Genomic DNA, 17550 nt, shown 5'->3' with positions numbered 1-17550 from the left:
CACAGCACCAGCTGGCAGATGCTGGCACTGGGGACTAATACCGTCAATCTAAATTGCAGAATCACCTGGAAAGTGCATGATCCGGGAGTGGGAGTGGGCCCAGGAGGGAAACAGTGGGCACCTTGCTCTTGAGTTACCATTCACACTGGAGAGCATGAGAACCAGGACAGGGACAGGGGTGGCAGGACAGAATGGCACCCAAGAGCCTCTGTGTGGCTGGTTAGTGGGGTTGATTAGGTTGAACTAGGTTTCAATGCCCATTGACATGAAGGAGGGCTCAATAGGATGTGAGACAGACTGGACCAGTATGCTATACATACTAGCAAGCATAGGGACCAGGGCAGGGAGCAGCTCTGGTGGGGGTTATTGCAGGTCACCCTGACTAGCCTGCAGCTCCCACTGGTTTGCATGAGGGCCAAGTGTGTGGTGGGCAGAATCACGTTGGGCTGCAACACTCTTTGCTTCATGTGAAAGATAGGGCTGGAAGCAGAACTGACCCAGCAATTGTAACCACCAGCATATGCAGAACCTAATTTGGGTGACAGACTCTGCTGAACCCTGTACTGGCAAGCACACAAGAATCAGGTGGGATCACCTCAAAGTTTCTTCCAGAATCCCTCCAACTGAACTGCTGATCTCAGAACCCCAACCATGAAGAGAAGTGCAGCTTCCATGGTCTGACCACGGAGTGCAAGTGTCAAAGCTGAGCCACCTCAGAGCCTCAGACCCAACACCAGACAGCAAATCCAGGTGCACGTGGAGGATATGGCAGTCCATCAGAGCCTGCAGAGGACACCCAGTACCACAACAGAGGAAAGAAGACAGAACAAACCAACCAACTAACCCAGCCATGTGTTGACAGTGATTCTGGAGAGATTTCATCGTGCTTGGAATGGTGAGATCGGCAGAAATTCAGAACTGTTGGACTATCAAAACCACTTGAGCAGGACCCTCAGAGCATGCCTCACATCAGCAACCTGGGATGGGTGGGAGGCTGGGTGGGGCTTCTCACTTTCTCTCTCCCCTTATCCCAGATCTAATAACAATGTGGAAACAAAGGTTTTACCCACTTTCCTATAGCTCTTGACCCTTTGCACCCTAATCAACTATGGAAAGTTTGTCAAAATAAAATAGAAATAAGTTTTACAAATCTGATCAAAATTCACAGCATGACCACTTGAGGAGCTAGAGAAAAAATATATAAGCAAAGCAGAAACGGAATTGGAAGAATACTTAAAGTACAAACTCCTAGAAAACTGTGGGTGTTTTACTAGCAAATGCTCACCATTGTGCATACAGATTAAAGAAATAAACAGCTTTACTGGCTTGGAATGCAAGAGGGCAAAATTTAAAGATGGCAAGATAAGCACGGGTTTGGGGGATGAGTTAATCAAGGGAAGAAGCCAAGAACATAAGTCCCCACATTTGCATTTAAACGTCAATGAAATGCTTGACAGAGGACTAAACCACATACATGCCGCAGAGCTCAAAAGGACCAAAGAAAGAAGCACCACTGGAAACTGAAAGAAATGGAGAAACAGGTACTAATAATAGTGGCAGAACAAAACAAAACAAACAAGCAAAAAAGCAAAAAGCCAACGCTGATTTTGGAACAAGAGTCCAGCCAGTGAACTGCTTTGCTGAACAAAAAGCACTTTCCCAAACAATCCAACTCTATCCACTGTGGAAAAGATGTGATTTACAATTTACAGGATGAAATTCAGAGTCATTGTAAAGAAGTCTGAATACATTACTCCAATACAAGTGGAAAAACAAGTAGAAATAAACCCAAGCTAACCCAGATATTCCAAGTAGCACAAAAGATTCTTACGTCATTCATAATTGACCTGAAGTCTTTGCATGAAGTTATAAAATAATGTATTTTACACAGACACTAAAAGAAAAGAAAAAACAAGCACGAAAAACATACATTTTAGAGTTAAAACTAAAAGGGAAATTCACTGGTTGGCTTAGACTAGACTGAAAAGAAAACAATGGAACTTGAAATTACATCAAGAGATACCTTAATGTCTTTATACTGGAGCAGTCTGGAAGTCAATCCAACATACACGTAACTGTAGTTTCACTAGGAAATGCATGTTGCAGAGAAATGGTTAAAACTTTGTGAAAGACATCAATTCATAGATTCAAGATGGTGTGATAACGCCTAGTCATGACGGACACCAAGAAAACTTCTCCAAGCAAGGGACAAACTGCTGAAACACAAAGGTAAAAGACAAGACCCAGGAAGCAGCCAAAGGAAAAACAGCACATGGCATATCAGGTAGACCCATGTGCACATACGGCTACTCTCAACATGATGAAAAGGAAAAGTTGAACGCAAAATGGTAAAAGAAAATAACCTTCAATTTCTGACTTTATATCCAGTGGCATTCTAGAGAAGGAAGTGGAAAGACATTTTAGGGAAAGCAAAACTAACATAACTCCACTTACATGAACTTCCCAGGACAGACAAACTCAGAGAGTCAAATGGCAGAGTGATTGCCAAAGATTGGGCTAGAGAAATGGATTTAGAATTTACAGTGTCAGGTGACATGAAAAAGATGCTATAGATGGATAGTGGTGACAGCTGCAAATATGCGAGAACACATTTCAACCTACTCAACTGTACACTTACAAACGGCTAACACAGCACATTTTATGTACATGCTACAATTTTAAATAAGTTTTTCTTCATTTCAATAGTACTTGTACATACACACAAACAACAAATGTTTCTTAAACTAGTTTTTATTAACCAACTGGAATAAACTAAAATCTAAACAGCTTTTTAGGAGTGTGAAAACATGACAAATCACTGACAGCGGGAAGCATACAACTGTGAATTAATCAACACATTCTTTACAGAATCATCAGTATAAATATATATGACTAAAAGGTACACATTATTAAAATACCTGCATCTTATTTTTGCTCTGTGCATTATTACTGCATATTACCCCTTGTTCAACAAGTCTCAGTGATTTCTGAATGGCTTCTCTGTGCAGAGAAGCCTGGCTTCGAGGGACTGGACCTCACCCTGGCACATCTGTGACATTTCTGATGCAGCATCAACAGCTGTTCCCTGTGTACTGCTGACACTGTATGCAAACACCAGAATAAAAGGAGAAACACAAAAGACTTGACATCAGATGAGATCACTCCTGAGAGAGAGAGAGAGAGCAGAGTCCAGAAGAAATCACTCTTGTCAATTTGTGTCACTGACTGAGCATCCCTAATCTTAAAAAGCCAAATCCAACACATTTGAAGTCTCAAATTATGCAAATACTCCAAAATCTGACACACTCACAGTCCAAAACACTTGGGACTACGGATACTCAATCTGTAATACCTGCAAGGGATAAGAGGAGGATACAATTTTCATTTTCCATTTGTTAAGCTTCAGAAATCCTTTGGATAGCTACAAAAACTTACCTAACAGGGAATGAAGGCTATGATCTTAAAAGGTAGAAAAGAAGGACCAGCTGGAAACTGGGGTGTCAAACCACAAAAAGTTGAGCCAGTCTGGGAGGACTGCAGAATGAGAAGGATGGGAGCCGGGTTGGAACACCGGGATGAGCTACAGGAAGCAGGAGAGAGCAGACACAGGGGGACAGCAAAGAACTCCAGAGCAAAGCAACAGGAACGAACGGAAATCCCAGAAACAGATCACGGAGAGCAGTTTCACCAGCTGGCATGTACACACAGGCACATAATAAGACCTTCTACAAAAATTTCTTTCTGACGTCATGGCTGAAAGGCCACATGTAGTGTGAAAGGTAGCTTCCAAAGTGGCAGAAGACTCAAGGAAAGCACTGTATAAACAGTCTTTGGATTTAATGACAATTAAGCTGTTGCTAAATAAGACTTACTGGGTGTTTTTAAGTATAGACAGGCAGCGGGGCTGTTCCTAACAAACGTAACTTTGAATAGTCTACTATATATCCTGCCCACACCTCTACGTCAGAGACATGCATGGAACTACTGAAATCCCTGTGGCCCAGTGAATGCTTCAGACAGTCCAGGTTTCATTTGTGTTCAAAAGCTGCCCGGCACCACACAACTGGAGAAACTTGAGAAAACTCTACTTGCATTTAGCATTACGATAACCATTTCTAATGCAGAGAATGGAGAATGGTCTTTTGCATATTAACACTGAAAAACTTGCCACAACATCGGATTTGCGGGCAAAAAAGATGGCATTTAAGACTTCAGGGCCAGCCAGTCTTCTTTAGATGTGTCATGCTGTCTTCTCAGACTCCCACCAAGTCACGTTACATGTGTGACACTTTTCAGCCAAATCTGCATCTAACGTGGAAGACTCTAGGGTCTTGTAACCTGCTTATATCTATCTGCCAACTTCATCTTATGCCCAGCTCCCTAAAGTTCAAATGGACCTACTTCAAATGTTTCATTTTATCTCATAGGCCCTAACAAGTTGTTAAAATACAGTGCAAAACAAAAAATAAGTAAACAGCTCACCAGAGACGTGTACATTTTTCGCTCTTCTTGGAAACACATGGAGAACTCTGGAAGCATCCTTGGGAGTGGAGGAGAATGGACCATATCCATGAGAGACTGGTGTGGTGTGGTTCAAGATGTTCTTACCCAGAACTCAACACATGAGCTGGAACAATGAACAGAAAAGCCTCTCTGTGGAATAACAATCTTTTAGGCCTCAAATCAAAGCAACAAATACCCCACTAGCGATACACACAAGTCTATAACTTGATCCAGTTTAGCTACATAACTGATTTGGGTTGCTTAAAACACCTATTACCTACTCATTCAGCAAAAATGATCATTCCCCAAACAATTAAATAATTTAAACAACAGAAGAAACACACTCATCACTAAAACTAATGTTAGAGAAATATACTTGGATTAGAGAAACCACAGATCCTTATTAATACAGAGAAACCACCCAGGAATCCAAGTGAGTCTTTCTATTACAACTCTTCCCGAAGAAAAACCCTCTGCAACCCAACAGCACCTGCTCACATCTAGACACACTCTGCCTTGATGGCACTCACGGTCACAGCTCTGAGTGCTCACAAAGTGGTCTCACACTGGGCTTCGCTGCCAGTGAGACATTAGCCTTCTGGGACACACACTATGACGTCAGCGCGGGCACTGTGAATGCAGCAGCCAGCAGGGACTACCAGAAGCAGCCTTAATCTATCAGGATCAGCCTAGGCACCAGAACACTAACACTTCAGTTAGTCATCCCAATTGCCCAGCCATGCCCACCCCAAAATGTGGAGCCACAGATCTATAGTGAAGACTGGATTTTCTTTGGTCAGTAGTCTCAGCTGGTTCACTTTACAGTAAATGCTGACATATCTCAACACACAAAACCTGACACTTGTTTTCTTTTACAGAAACATCAAAATGATAAATGTGGGAGTCAACACCATGGTATAGTAGGCTAAGCTTCCACATGTCTTGCCTGCTCTGCTTCCTATCCAGTTCCCTGGTTACAGGCTGGGAAAGCAATGGTGCATGTTGGAAGTCCTTGGGCCCATGCACTCACATGGGAGACCTAGAGGGGACTTCTGGCTTGGGACTTGCTCAGCTCCAGCTGTTGCGGACATGTGTGGAGTGAACCAGTAAATGGAAGGTCTCCAACTCTTTCTTTCAAATAAAAAATAAATCAATACATTGGGGCCCAGCACGATAGAGAAGTAGTTAAAGTCCTGGCCTTGAATGTGCCAGGATCCCATAGGGGCGCCAGTTCTAGTCCCAGCTCCCTGCCTTGTGGCCTCGGGAAGTGGCCCAAATCTTAGGGACCCTGCACCCGTGTGGGAAACCCAGAAGCAGTTCCTGGCTCCAGGAGTCCTGTTTTCTTGCCTCCAGCTGTTGCAGAAGCTTGGGGAGTGAACCACTAGCTGGAAGATCTTCCTCTCTGTCTTCCTCCTCTCTCTTTATCCACCTTTCCAATAAAAATAAGTAAACCTTCAAAGAAAAAAAAATGAATAAATTGAAATTCCTCTTAAATGGCAGAAGAGCCTGGCAAGCTTTCCCTTAACTACTACAAACACAGCCAGCATAGAGGGAACATTAGTAACAGATTCCAAGAAGCCAAATTTGGCGATAGCTGATCTGAGAAGACTCTGCCTCCAGACACAATGAGGGAACACTGAATGCCTGGAAGTGAATTCTACACCCTGGAGAGCGCTCCTCCTGGCAGGCAGGCCCTGTATCCCTCAACACCCCTAAAGTAGGTCACATTTCTAGGTCCCTGCCTATTCCACTTAGTCACCCGCATCCCCCATTTATGACAACTAGCCTCAATCTTCCAGGTCGCTCAGTCTTTGACATGTCTCGGGATTAACAATTGCGTGGGCCGTGCAGCGCTGCGATCTCCAGCTTTCTGAGTGCCCATTCTGTCTCTTCTGTGGAGCCAGTGAAGGTTCAGACACCAGGGATGTTCCTTCCGGGGGTGGGGGGGATTACTAACTACAGGTGCACCCACTTGGCCACACCTTCTCTACCCCAAATAAGACAGGACCAACTTCCAGTTTGCACTCGCCCTCTGGCAACCCACTGACCTTGGAAAGTAACTCTACAGCAAATCGCACTCCCGCAGACTCCCCGTTGCACCAGGAACTTCACCAACCCAACTGCCCCTTGGGGAGTCCCGCCTGCAACGGGGCTCTCTGGCCCTGCCGCGCCCCTGCAGGGGCTGCACAGCAGCGGCGGGGCTGGCACTGCACGCTCCCCCGCCCCAGCCACCTCGCAGCCTGCGGACACAGCTCCCCCAAGTCGGCCGGGCCCACCGACCTGCCCTCCGCAGTCTCCTGACCCGATCCTCACAGGGCGCAGACCCGGGAACCTCGCCCCGAGCGCCCCACCTGGGGATCCCACGGCTGCCGCCCAGGAAGCGCTGCCGGACACACCCGCACCTCCCTGCGCCCACAAGCCGCTCATCAGGGCCGCGGGCCTCCCTCCTCACTCGCGAAGGAACCTGGGACCACAACAGACGCCAACCCCAGGACCGCCCAGCAGCCCAAGCAGCGGGAAGCATTTGATGTCAGGAGTGGGCGGTGCGGCATATGCGCAGAAGGACCCAGCAGACGCTTTCCATGGCCGGGAGCAGGTGACGTCATCGGGAAAGACTACATTTCCCACAATGCTCTGCGCCCGTTCTGAAGGACCCTGAGGAGCAGGAGGTCTGGGCTTTCTTGGCTGGAGAGCTGGAATCTCCTGGCTGTTATTCACGTGGGGAGGTGTGGAATTCTAGCTATTTATTTATTTTTTTTAAATTTTATTTTGAATTCATTAATTACATTGTATTATGTGACACAGTTTCATAGGTACTGGGATTCTCCCCACCCCTCCCCAAACCCTCCCACCATGGTGGATTCCTCCACCTTGTTGCATAACCACAGTTCAAGTTCAGTTGAGATTCCCCCATTGCAAGCGTATACCAAACACATAGAATCCAGCATCTTATTGTCTAGTCAAGTTCAACGGCTTCTTAGGTATACCCTTTCTGGTCTGAAGACAGAGCCAGCAGAGTATCATCCCGATCAATTAAAAGCTCCAACATACCATCAGCAAAAATTTACATCATTATGGAATTAATTGACATAGTAATGAGTAACCAATATGTTAAAAGTAAATGCGATTTCTTATCCACCTTCTGTGACCACCTCATTGACATTTCGATTTTGGTTTATACACAACATATAACATTCATAACATAACTTGTCATACATAACATCATATCATCTTAAATTAAGGCAAACATGTGGTATTTAACCTTTTGGGATTGGCTCATTTCCCTTAGCATTATGGTTTCCAGTTTGGCCCATTTGGCCACAAAGAACTGCATTTTGGCTTTTTTAATAGCTGAGTAGTATTCCATGGAGTAGATGAACCATAGCTTTCTTATCCAATCGTCTGCTGATGGGCATTTTGGCTGCTTCCATGTTTTTGCAATTACTGATTGTGCTGCTATGAACATAGGAGTGCATGTTGGTTTCTCATAAAACAAGTGTTCTGGATATATTCCTAGGAGTGCTATTGCCGGGTCATACGGTATGTTGTATTTGAGTTGTTTGAATGTTCTCCATACTGATTTCCATAGAGGCTGTACCAGCCTGCAGCCCCACCAGCAGTGGAGTAGGGTTCCCTTTTCCCCGCAACCTTGCCAACAAGTGTTGTTGGTGCTTTTATTCATGTGGGCCAGTCTTACTGGCGTTAGGTGGTACCTCATTGATGTTTTAATTTGGATTTCCCTTATTGCCAGGGAACTTGAGCATTTTTTCATATGTTTATTTGCCATTTGGGTTTGTTCTTTTGTGAAGTGTTTGCCCATTTCCCGTGCCCATTTCTTGAGTGGCTTGTTTGTTTTGACATTTTGGTTGTTTTGTAGCTCTTTGTATATTCTGGAGATCAGCCCTCTATCACCTAAGTCGTGTGCGAAGATCTTCTCCCATTCTGTGGGTTGCCTTTTTACTTTGTTGATTGTTTCTCTAGCTGTACAGAAGCTTCTTAGTTTGATGAGGTCCCAATTGTTTATTTTGGTCTTGATTTCTACTGCATTTGGAGTCTTTTTTAGGAAGTGAGGGCCTACCCCTAAGTGTTGCAGTGTGTTTCCAACATTTTCTTCCAAAAGTTTGAAGGTTTCTGGATGTAGGTTTAAATCTTTTATCCATTTGGATTTGATCTTAGTATATGGTGAGAGATGTGGGTCTATCTTTTTGTTTCTGCAGGCTGTCAACCAGTTGTCCCAACAGCATTTATTTAACAGACCTTCCCATTTGCCTGGGTTGTCGTTGTCTTTTTGTCAAAGATTATTTGGCTGTATTTGTGTGGGTTCCATTGGGTTTTGCATATATTGCTTTGATTATGTTGTGGATTTTTCCATCTATGCTTACCTTGGTTAGGGTCTTTAGCAGGAAGTTGTGCTGGATTTTGTCGAAAGCTTTTTCTGCATCTATTGATACTATCATGTGATTCTTGTTTTTCAGTTTTTGGATGTGTTGTATCACATTTATGGATTTCCGAATGTTGAACCATCCCTGCATTCCAGGGATGAATCCTACTTGATCTGGATGAATGATCTGTCTGATGTGTTTTTGAATTCTGTTGGCTAGGATTTTGTTGAGAATCTTAGCATCAATGTTCATCAAAGAGATAGGTCTGTAGTTTTCTTTCTCTGTAGGATCTCTGCCCGGTTTTGGGATTAAGGTAATGTTGCCTTCATAGAATGAGTTTGGAAGGGTTGCTTCCTTTTCTATTGTTTTGAAGAGTTTGTAGAGGATTGGGGTTAGTTCTGTTCGGAATGTTTTGTAGAATTCTGTAGTGAAGCCGTCTGGGCCTGGGCTTTTCTTTGTTGGGAGGTCTTTAATCACTGATTCAATCTCTGCTTCAGTTATGGGTTTGTTAAGGTTGATTGTTGCCTCTGGGCTAAGTTTTGGCAGGTTGTGTGAGTCTAAGAACTTTTCCATTTCTTGGTGATCTTCTGATTTGTTGGAGTACAGAGCTTTGTAGTAATTTCTGATTATGTTCTTAATGGTTGTAATGTCTGTTGTTATGTTGCCTTTTTCATCTTTGATGCTGTTAATTCTTGCTTTCTCTTGTTTTTTCTTTGCCAGACGGACCAGCGGGGTGTCTATTTTGTTTATCTTTTCAAAAAACCAGCTTTTTGATTCGTTGATTTTGTGTATGGTTTTTTTTATTTCTATCTGGTTGATTTCCTCCCTTGTTTTGATGATTTCTTGTTTCCTGTTGTGTGTGGGGCTCATCTGCTGCTGCTTTTCCAATTCCTGGAGGTGTGTGGTTAGTTCCTGTATTTGGCGCCTCTCTTGGGCCTTGACATGAGCTCCAATTGTGATGAGTTTACCCTGTAGCACTGCTTTGGCAGTGTCCCACAAGTTTTGGAATGTTGTATCAGAGTTTTCATTGGTTTCAATAAATTTTTTGATCTCATCTTTAATTTCTTCCCTGACCCATTGTTCGTTTAATAGCATATTGTTCAACCTCCAAGAGTTTCTGTATTTCCTTGGGCATTTTGAATTGCTGATTTCCAGTTTCATTCCGTGGTGGTCTGAGAGGGTACATGGTATGATTCCTATCTTTTTGAAGTTATTTAGATTTGCTTTGTGTCCTATCATGTGGTTGATCCTGGAGAAGGTGCCATGCACTGCTGAAAAAAATGTATAATCTGTGGTCTTAGGATAAAAAATTCTATAAATGTCTACCAAGTCCAGTTGTTCTAATGTTTGTACGAGCTCTGTTGTTTCTTTGTTGAGTTTTTGTTTTGTTGATCTGTCTATAGTTGTTAGCGGGGTGTTAAGATCTCCCACTATTATTGTGTGTGTATCTATGTCTCCCCTTAAGTCTGTAAGTATGAGATCTGGAACAAGACAGGGATGTCCGCTTTCTCCGCTGCTATTCAACATAGTTCTAGAGGTACTCGCTGAGGCCATAAGACAAGAAAAAGAAATCAAAGGAATCAAAATGGAAAATGAAGAAGTCAAGCTTTCACTATATGCAGATGACATGATTCTTTATATGGAAGAGCGAAAAGGCTCAACACAGAGACTACTAGAACTTATACGAGACTTCAGTAGAGTGGCAGGGTACAAAATTAATGAACAAAAATCAACAGCCATAGTGTATGCTAACAGCCCCAAGTTGGAAAAAGATCTAACCAGCAAGATACCATTCAAAGTAACAAAGGAAAGCATGAAGTATCTGGGAATTAACCTAACCAAAAATGTTGGAGACCTATTTGAGGAAAACTACAAAATACTTAAAAAAGAAATTGAACAAGATCTAGAAAGATGGAGTAACATCCCATGCTCCTGGATAGGTAAAATCAATATCATTAAAATGTCTATACTGCCAAAGGCAATATATACATTCAATGCAATCCCAATCAAATTGCCCAAAACATTCTTCACAGATCTGGAAACAATGATTCAAAGGTTCATCTGGAAACACAAAAAACCACGAATAGCTAGAACCATTCTCAAGAACAGGAAGTTAGCAGGGGGAATCAGAGTCCCAGACCTCTGGACATACTATAGGGCAGTGGTTATCAAAACAGCCTGGTACTGGCAAAAAAATAGAGAAGAAGATCAATGGAGCAGACTAGCTATTTATTAACTCCTGTTGCCACAGTTTGGGATTTTGTGGGGAAAATGGGGAATTGAGTCGATTGTTCCAATAGCTGTTGTTTTTCATTTCTCCTGTGTGCATTCTGGCAAACAAAAATGTCTCCTCACTATCTCTTGGAGACAGGCCACTTTCTTTGAAACTAGTCACTAGGCTACTACATGCTCTGTTGCAGCCAAGGTTTCTGTGCCAACTTGTGCATGACTGTCGTACAAGAGAGCAAGGACAACTTAGTGTCTTCCAAACTATCTATCTTTCTCTTTCTGTGTCTCAGTGTCCTCGTGGCTGCGGCTCTTTTCCCTGATCTGCCAGTGCCTGCTCACTAACCCTTTTCATCTCAAATGTTGAAAAATGGAGCAATTTTGCATCTGTGAAACCAGCTTCCAGTGTCTGGTCTCTATTCGTTCTCCGTACTAAAGATGACACATGCCTCATTTTCCCCTCCTCTCTTGCTGCCACAAAACAAAAACAAAAACAAAAGACCACTGCCAGGAATAATTCACTGGTTCATTTTAAACTGCTGGCTTTTTTTTTTTTTTTTTTTTTTTTTTGCCACCAAGAAGTCTCCTTGTAGGGCCATTTTATCTAAATTCTCTCTTTTTTTGCATTCTTGCAAAAGTGAGCTTCTAGTCATTGTGATCCAAAAGGTTCTGATTTTCTCACCTGACCGGTTGTGATCGCTTCTCTGCCCACTTATTTTGGTCCCTCTGTTTTAAAAGTAGTGGGGCCAATGTATACTTTGTTAATCTCCATTTGTGATCAGTAGTGCTTTCCAGTGTAGGTGTTAAGACATAAGAGAATAGTCAGGAAAACTATGCCTTTTTTTTTTTTTTTTTAATGCTGTGAACTGCTGAGTTGTTCTTTTGATCATGGTCATTTAAAATAATCTTAATCCACAGTTTGATTTTCTGAATATATTTGTAATTATAATTAGAGAACTATGTCTTTCAGCAAGATTTGTTGACTGTAGACTTACATGCTTTGCCTTCTAGCTTGAAAGATTTTCCTGGGGGCCTGGCATGATAACTTAGTGGTTAGGGTCCTCGCTTTGCATGTGCTGAGATCCCATATGGTCGTCGGGTCTAATCCCGGGCTGTTGCGGTCACTTGGGGAGTGAATCATCGGATGTAGGATCTTTCTCTCTGTCTCTCCTCCTCTCTGTATATCTGCCTTTCAAATAAAAATATATAAATCTTTTAAAAACACAAGATTTTTCTGAGATTCCTAGGGTTGGAAACACATTAGTAATTTACAACTTTGTAAAAATTATTTATCTGTTTACATTTAATTCCTCCAAAGCAAAAACACATGAAAGCAAAGTTCTGTTGTGCTTTAAAGTTGCTTTCCTCTTCATGTAGAGGTGTTCAGAACTGAAACAGTCACAGCCAGCTAAAAAGAAGGAGGGAGAAAAGTATAAACAGGTGCTCTTGCTCTGCCCAAGTTGGCAGGATCAACCAAAGGTCAGTTCTTTAAAAGTGAGAAGACAGGTTCAGGCCAGCTAAACATTGAACAGCCAGACATTGCCAGGCCAAAATAGAGATTAACAAGGGAGTTCTACCCAAATAAAAACAACGTTTTGAAAAGGAGAATTAGGGATGATCAGAGATGGATCACACGGTGGATCCAAATAGTATACAGCTGAATGTCTAATCACAGCTGACACTGCAGAAGTCCAGGATTCTAGGGAATTGTATAGGTTATACTAGTTAGTTCTGGAAACCCACGGCCTATACCCTACAGACTATGCAGGGAAAATCCAGAAGACTAAGGAACAATACACATGCAGCTTTTTCTGGAGTGGGAAGGAAGAAGCAGAGATGCCTATTATACCCTTTGAAGGGCAGAGATCTCTGCCATGTCTCCTGTATTATTGCTCCAATGGGAAACTGACCCTTATGAAAACTGGCATATTTGAGCCTAATCCATTAAAACAGCGGCAAGATCAATCACCACTTTTGATTTAGAGCACTAACTCTAATCCTATAACCTTGAAGTCAGTAATTCACTTGAACAGCCACCAGTTCTGTCCCTAGGGTTTTTGAAAACTGAGAACAGACATTCTTGGAACACTAGATATTCTAGGTCACATGTCCAACCTTTGATGAGCACATATTATGTGTTTTTATGGACCAGAGAAGTCTTTTGAAACAGGTGATGTACACATGGGGTCCTCCTGCTTATGCTCATTTAACAGTGGCAGAGATGACTCCAGATTGGGCTGCCCAGGCACCAGTGGCACTAGACAAAGTCCAGAGGCCACCTGGCAGCATCATGCCCTAGGGACTTGAACGTGTGATGTACATGGCGTATGGGCTATGACACAAGTGAGACTGAGCAAGACACTGGAGTTCACATCCAGGAGAGAAATGACTTACTGGGGGACATCTACAGACAAGGCCACTGTACTTTCAGGTAAGCAAGGGTGCTGAGACCATGTAGTTTGGAGGGGGGAATGGGAAGACCTTTAGAGACCAGTCCAAAGCACCAGCACACGTGGCAGACCTGAGCTGCGGTAGTTAGGTAGTTAGCATCAACCATCACCAAATAACACTCACTGGCACACTCTTAAGCTAAGGCTGGGGCCTATGTGACAGGGTAAGATCACACTAACCACCAGTGAGATTTAGAACAGGGGAAGGGTGAAGTTAGGATGGGCCATGACAATAATTAGCATGTGAGAGAATTGGGTCTGGTGGCAGAATGTGGAGGAGATGTGTGCTCACCCCTGTGGAATGGCAGTCTCCACTGGCATGCCTAAGAACTGAGGATGGGAACAGGCCTGTCTGGGTACCTAAGGGGATTCCCCAGTTGGGTTGGGGTTCCCACTGGTAAGCATGAGAGCCAGACTGAGGGCAGCAGGCTGGACTGGACTTGGCTATAGCCTACCTTGGCATGGGTGTGGACTGGGGAGCAATATACTGGGCTACGCTCCAGCACTCAGTGGTACTCATGAGACCCAGGATGGGTGTAGAATGGGCTGGGCTAGGTCTTTGCCCCTGCCAGGCCGCGCAAAAGCTGTCTGGGTGTTGACAAGGTATGGGTAGACTGCAACACCCAATAGTAAGAACCAGAATGGGTGTGGACTGATTAAGGCCACTATTCCTGCCAGGACAGAAGATGGGCCAAGTCAGCCTGGGCCAAGGACCCACTGGTGTGTGCAAGATCTGCCTCTGGGAAGAGCCCTGACAGAGGAGCTTGAGAAACTCCTTCATTGGGATGTAGTGAATAAAAGAACCAAGGCAAGGAGCAACTCAAATCATATCAGGATATAGTACCCACTGGCATATATGTGTGTCAGATCTGGGCATAGACCAGGCTGGGCCAGTTCATAACATCCACTGCATATCTGAGAACCAATACAGAGTGAGAAAAGGGCCAAGTCAGGGTGCAACACCAGCCAGTTCACACTGGGGCTAGGACTGGGTTCTGGCTGTACTGGGCTAGGCTGCAGCACTCACCAGTAAGAGCTGGAACTGGGGCCTGCTGGACTGAGCCAGGCTGTGCAAGACATAGTGGATGCTAATGTGAGGTGGGTCATGCCAGCCTGGAGTCAGTCGGTGCCGGGTTCATTAGTCCCAGGAGCAGGCCTTCCAGCAAGTTCAGTGACAGGACATGAGACCTGGGTACAGAGGATGCAGCAGGGCTCGGGTCACCTGGCCCGGGCCCTGGGTTCTGCCTGCGAGGTGGGTGCTGGGTTCATGAGCCCCAGGGGCACGGTAGCTGACTGGGTTCAGTTCTTGTCCTAGTCTCTTGACCTTCCTGCATGGTGGGTGCCAAGTTAGTGAGCCCTGGCAGCTGGGGATCTGTTTGCATTCAGGTCACCTGGCACAAGTCCTTGGACCTGCCTATGAGTTAAAAAGATGGAGCAGTAGATGCAGAGCCTGTTGCACATGGAGAACATGGTAGCCCATTTGGTACCAAAGCAGAGGAAGAACAGAAAAAGTTAGACAACTACCCCAGCAAACGATGACAGCAAAAATCTGGGTGAATGGAGACTTGAAGCAACTCTGTTAGCCAATGACAAAATCAACAGCATCTCAGAACTATCCAAACCACTTGATCCGAACTCTCAGAACATGCAGCACATCGGTGCCATGGGTTGATACCAGATGGCCGTTCCCCATCCCTGAGTACTGGGACATTTGAGAGGCTGCTTGTGGCTTGCTCCTTCGTCTTCCCCCTTCCCCCAGAGTCAAGAAGAAATAGAAAATCTGGAAACAATGATTTCACCCACTTTTCCATAATCCTCAATCCTTCCCACCCTGATATACCATGCAATCATCATCAAAAATAAAAATGAAAAAGAAATACATAATTTATGCAAGCAAACCAAGCACTTAGCCTTTAGTTTTCTTTGTGTTTGCAGTCTTTTCCAGTTCTTTTATTCAACTTACCATACATTCAATAATAAATATTTCAAAATGACATACTCAGTATATAATACATAAAACATTGTGTTCAACTCTTCTGAGAAACCTAGGAACTTGATACTTCTAGTTGTTTCTGTGTATATTCAACCTACTTAATTTCTCTCCAACCCTTTCTGCATTTTAGAATTGTTTGTTTAAGCATATTTTTTTCTGTTTGGCTTATTTTTCTTTGGGATTTCCATTTACATTGTTTGCAAATGAAGTGTTGCTCATGTCTAAGTGGTCCATTTTGCCTGTGCATCCCATTTTGCTTTTGATATATTGCTGCGTTGATATCTAGGGTGTTTTCACATCTTGGATGTGTGGATAGTACTGCAAAAAACATAGGCATGCAAATGAGTATTTGGTATGCTGATTCTGTTTCCTTTGGGTATAGTCAGTACATGAGTACCAGTGGTACATATAGATCAATTTTAGTTAGTTTTTTTGTTTGTTGGTTTACAGGAAACTCCATATTGTTCTCCATAATGCACATACTAATTTGCATATTTGCAAACTCAATTCATTTTGTCACCAGTGTTTCTTATTGCTTTTTTATTATGCCATTTCAATTGCACTGAGATGATATCTTGATGACCAGTGATACTGAGTATTTTTTTACAAACATTTCAAATAATTATTTGAATGTGTTACAGGGAGGAGGAGATGCCAAGAGAGATCATCTGCCTACTATTTGACTGCCTGAATGATCACAGTGTTTGAAGCTAGGTCAGGTGAAAACCAGACCTGAAACCTTATCTGGATCTCCCACATGAAAGCGGAGGCTCAAGCATCTGAGCCATCTTCTCCTTTCTGAGGCACGTTAGCAGAGAGCTATGTTGAAAGTAGAGCATGGGACTAGCATGGTGGTGCATCTGGCTAAGCATCCATCCTGTGATGCCAGCATCCCATGTGGGCACCAGTTCATGTTCTGGCTGCTCGACTTCCAATCCAGCTCCGTGTTTATGGCCTGGGAAAGCAGCATAGGATGGCCTAAGTGCTTTTGACCCTGCAACCAAGTAGAAGACCAAGAACCAGTCCCTGGCCCTCTGCTTGGCTCAGTTCAGCTCTGGCTAGTGCAGCCATATGATGATTTTACCAGTGGATAGAACCTTCTCTCTGTCTCTCCTACTTTGTAGAAAATTTGCCTTTCAAATAAAAATAAGTAATTAAAAAAAAGATACATTATTGGACCTGGTGTGGTAGCCTGGTGGCTAAAGTCCTTGCCTTGCATGTGCTGGTTCTCCATGTGGACACTGGTTTATGACCTGGCTGCTCCACTTCCCATCCAGTTCCCTGCTTATGGCCTGAGATAACAATGGAAGATGGCTCAAGTCTTTGGAACCCTGCATCTGCATGGGAGACTCAGAAGAAACTCCTAACTCCTGGCTTCAGATCAACACAACTCTAGCTGTCGTGGCCATTTGGGGAATTTGTCAGTGGATGGAAGATGTTGCTCTCTGTCTCTCCTCTCTGTAAGTCAAATCTACCTTTCCAATATAAATAAATAAATCTTCTAAGGACTGTTAATTTCATAGTTTTATTTTTTGTAGATTTATGTATGTATGTATATATGTATATATGTATGTATTTTTTATTGGAAAGTCAGATATACAGAGAGGAGGAGAGACAGAGAGGAAGATCTTCCATCCAATGATTCACTCCCCAAGTGAGCGCAACTGCCGATGCTGCACTCATCCAAAGCCAAGAGCCAAGAACTTTCTTCCAGGACTCCCACGCGGGTGCAGGGTCCGAGGCTTTGGGTCATCCTCCACTGCTTTCCCAGGCCACAAGCAGGGAGCTGGATGGGAAGTGGAGCTGCAGGGATTAGAACCAGCACCCATATGGGATCCCAGCACCTTCAAGATGAAGACTTTAGCCTCTAGGCTACTGTGCCAGGCCCTAATTTCATAGTATATTTAGCTGATAGAAAAAAAATACAAGACAATTCTCATCCTGAAGAAATAGAATTGGTAATGATTCTCCATAGAATTGTTTGTCAATTTTCTAA

At 43.6% G+C, this 17550-nt stretch overlaps 1 protein-coding gene across 1 annotated transcript in view; it reads right to left on the bottom strand.

Annotated features, from left to right (window-relative positions):
- Positions 1-4607, bottom strand: part of LOC131478135 (KRAB domain-containing protein 4-like) — a 38705-nt gene extending 34098 nt beyond the window's left edge. The window contains exon 1 of the mRNA XM_058656045.1: positions 4483-4607. The gene's annotated coding sequence lies outside the window, so the exon portion shown is untranslated. The remainder of the gene's footprint in view (positions 1-4482) is intronic.
- Positions 4608-17550: the final 12943 nt, after the last annotated feature.

Source organism: Ochotona princeps, chromosome 27 (genome assembly GCF_030435755.1).
Source record: "Ochotona princeps isolate mOchPri1 chromosome 27, mOchPri1.hap1, whole genome shotgun sequence".
Taxonomy (NCBI): Eukaryota; Metazoa; Chordata; class Mammalia; order Lagomorpha; family Ochotonidae; genus Ochotona; species Ochotona princeps.
This window is presented reverse-complemented; position numbering and strand designations above follow the sequence as displayed.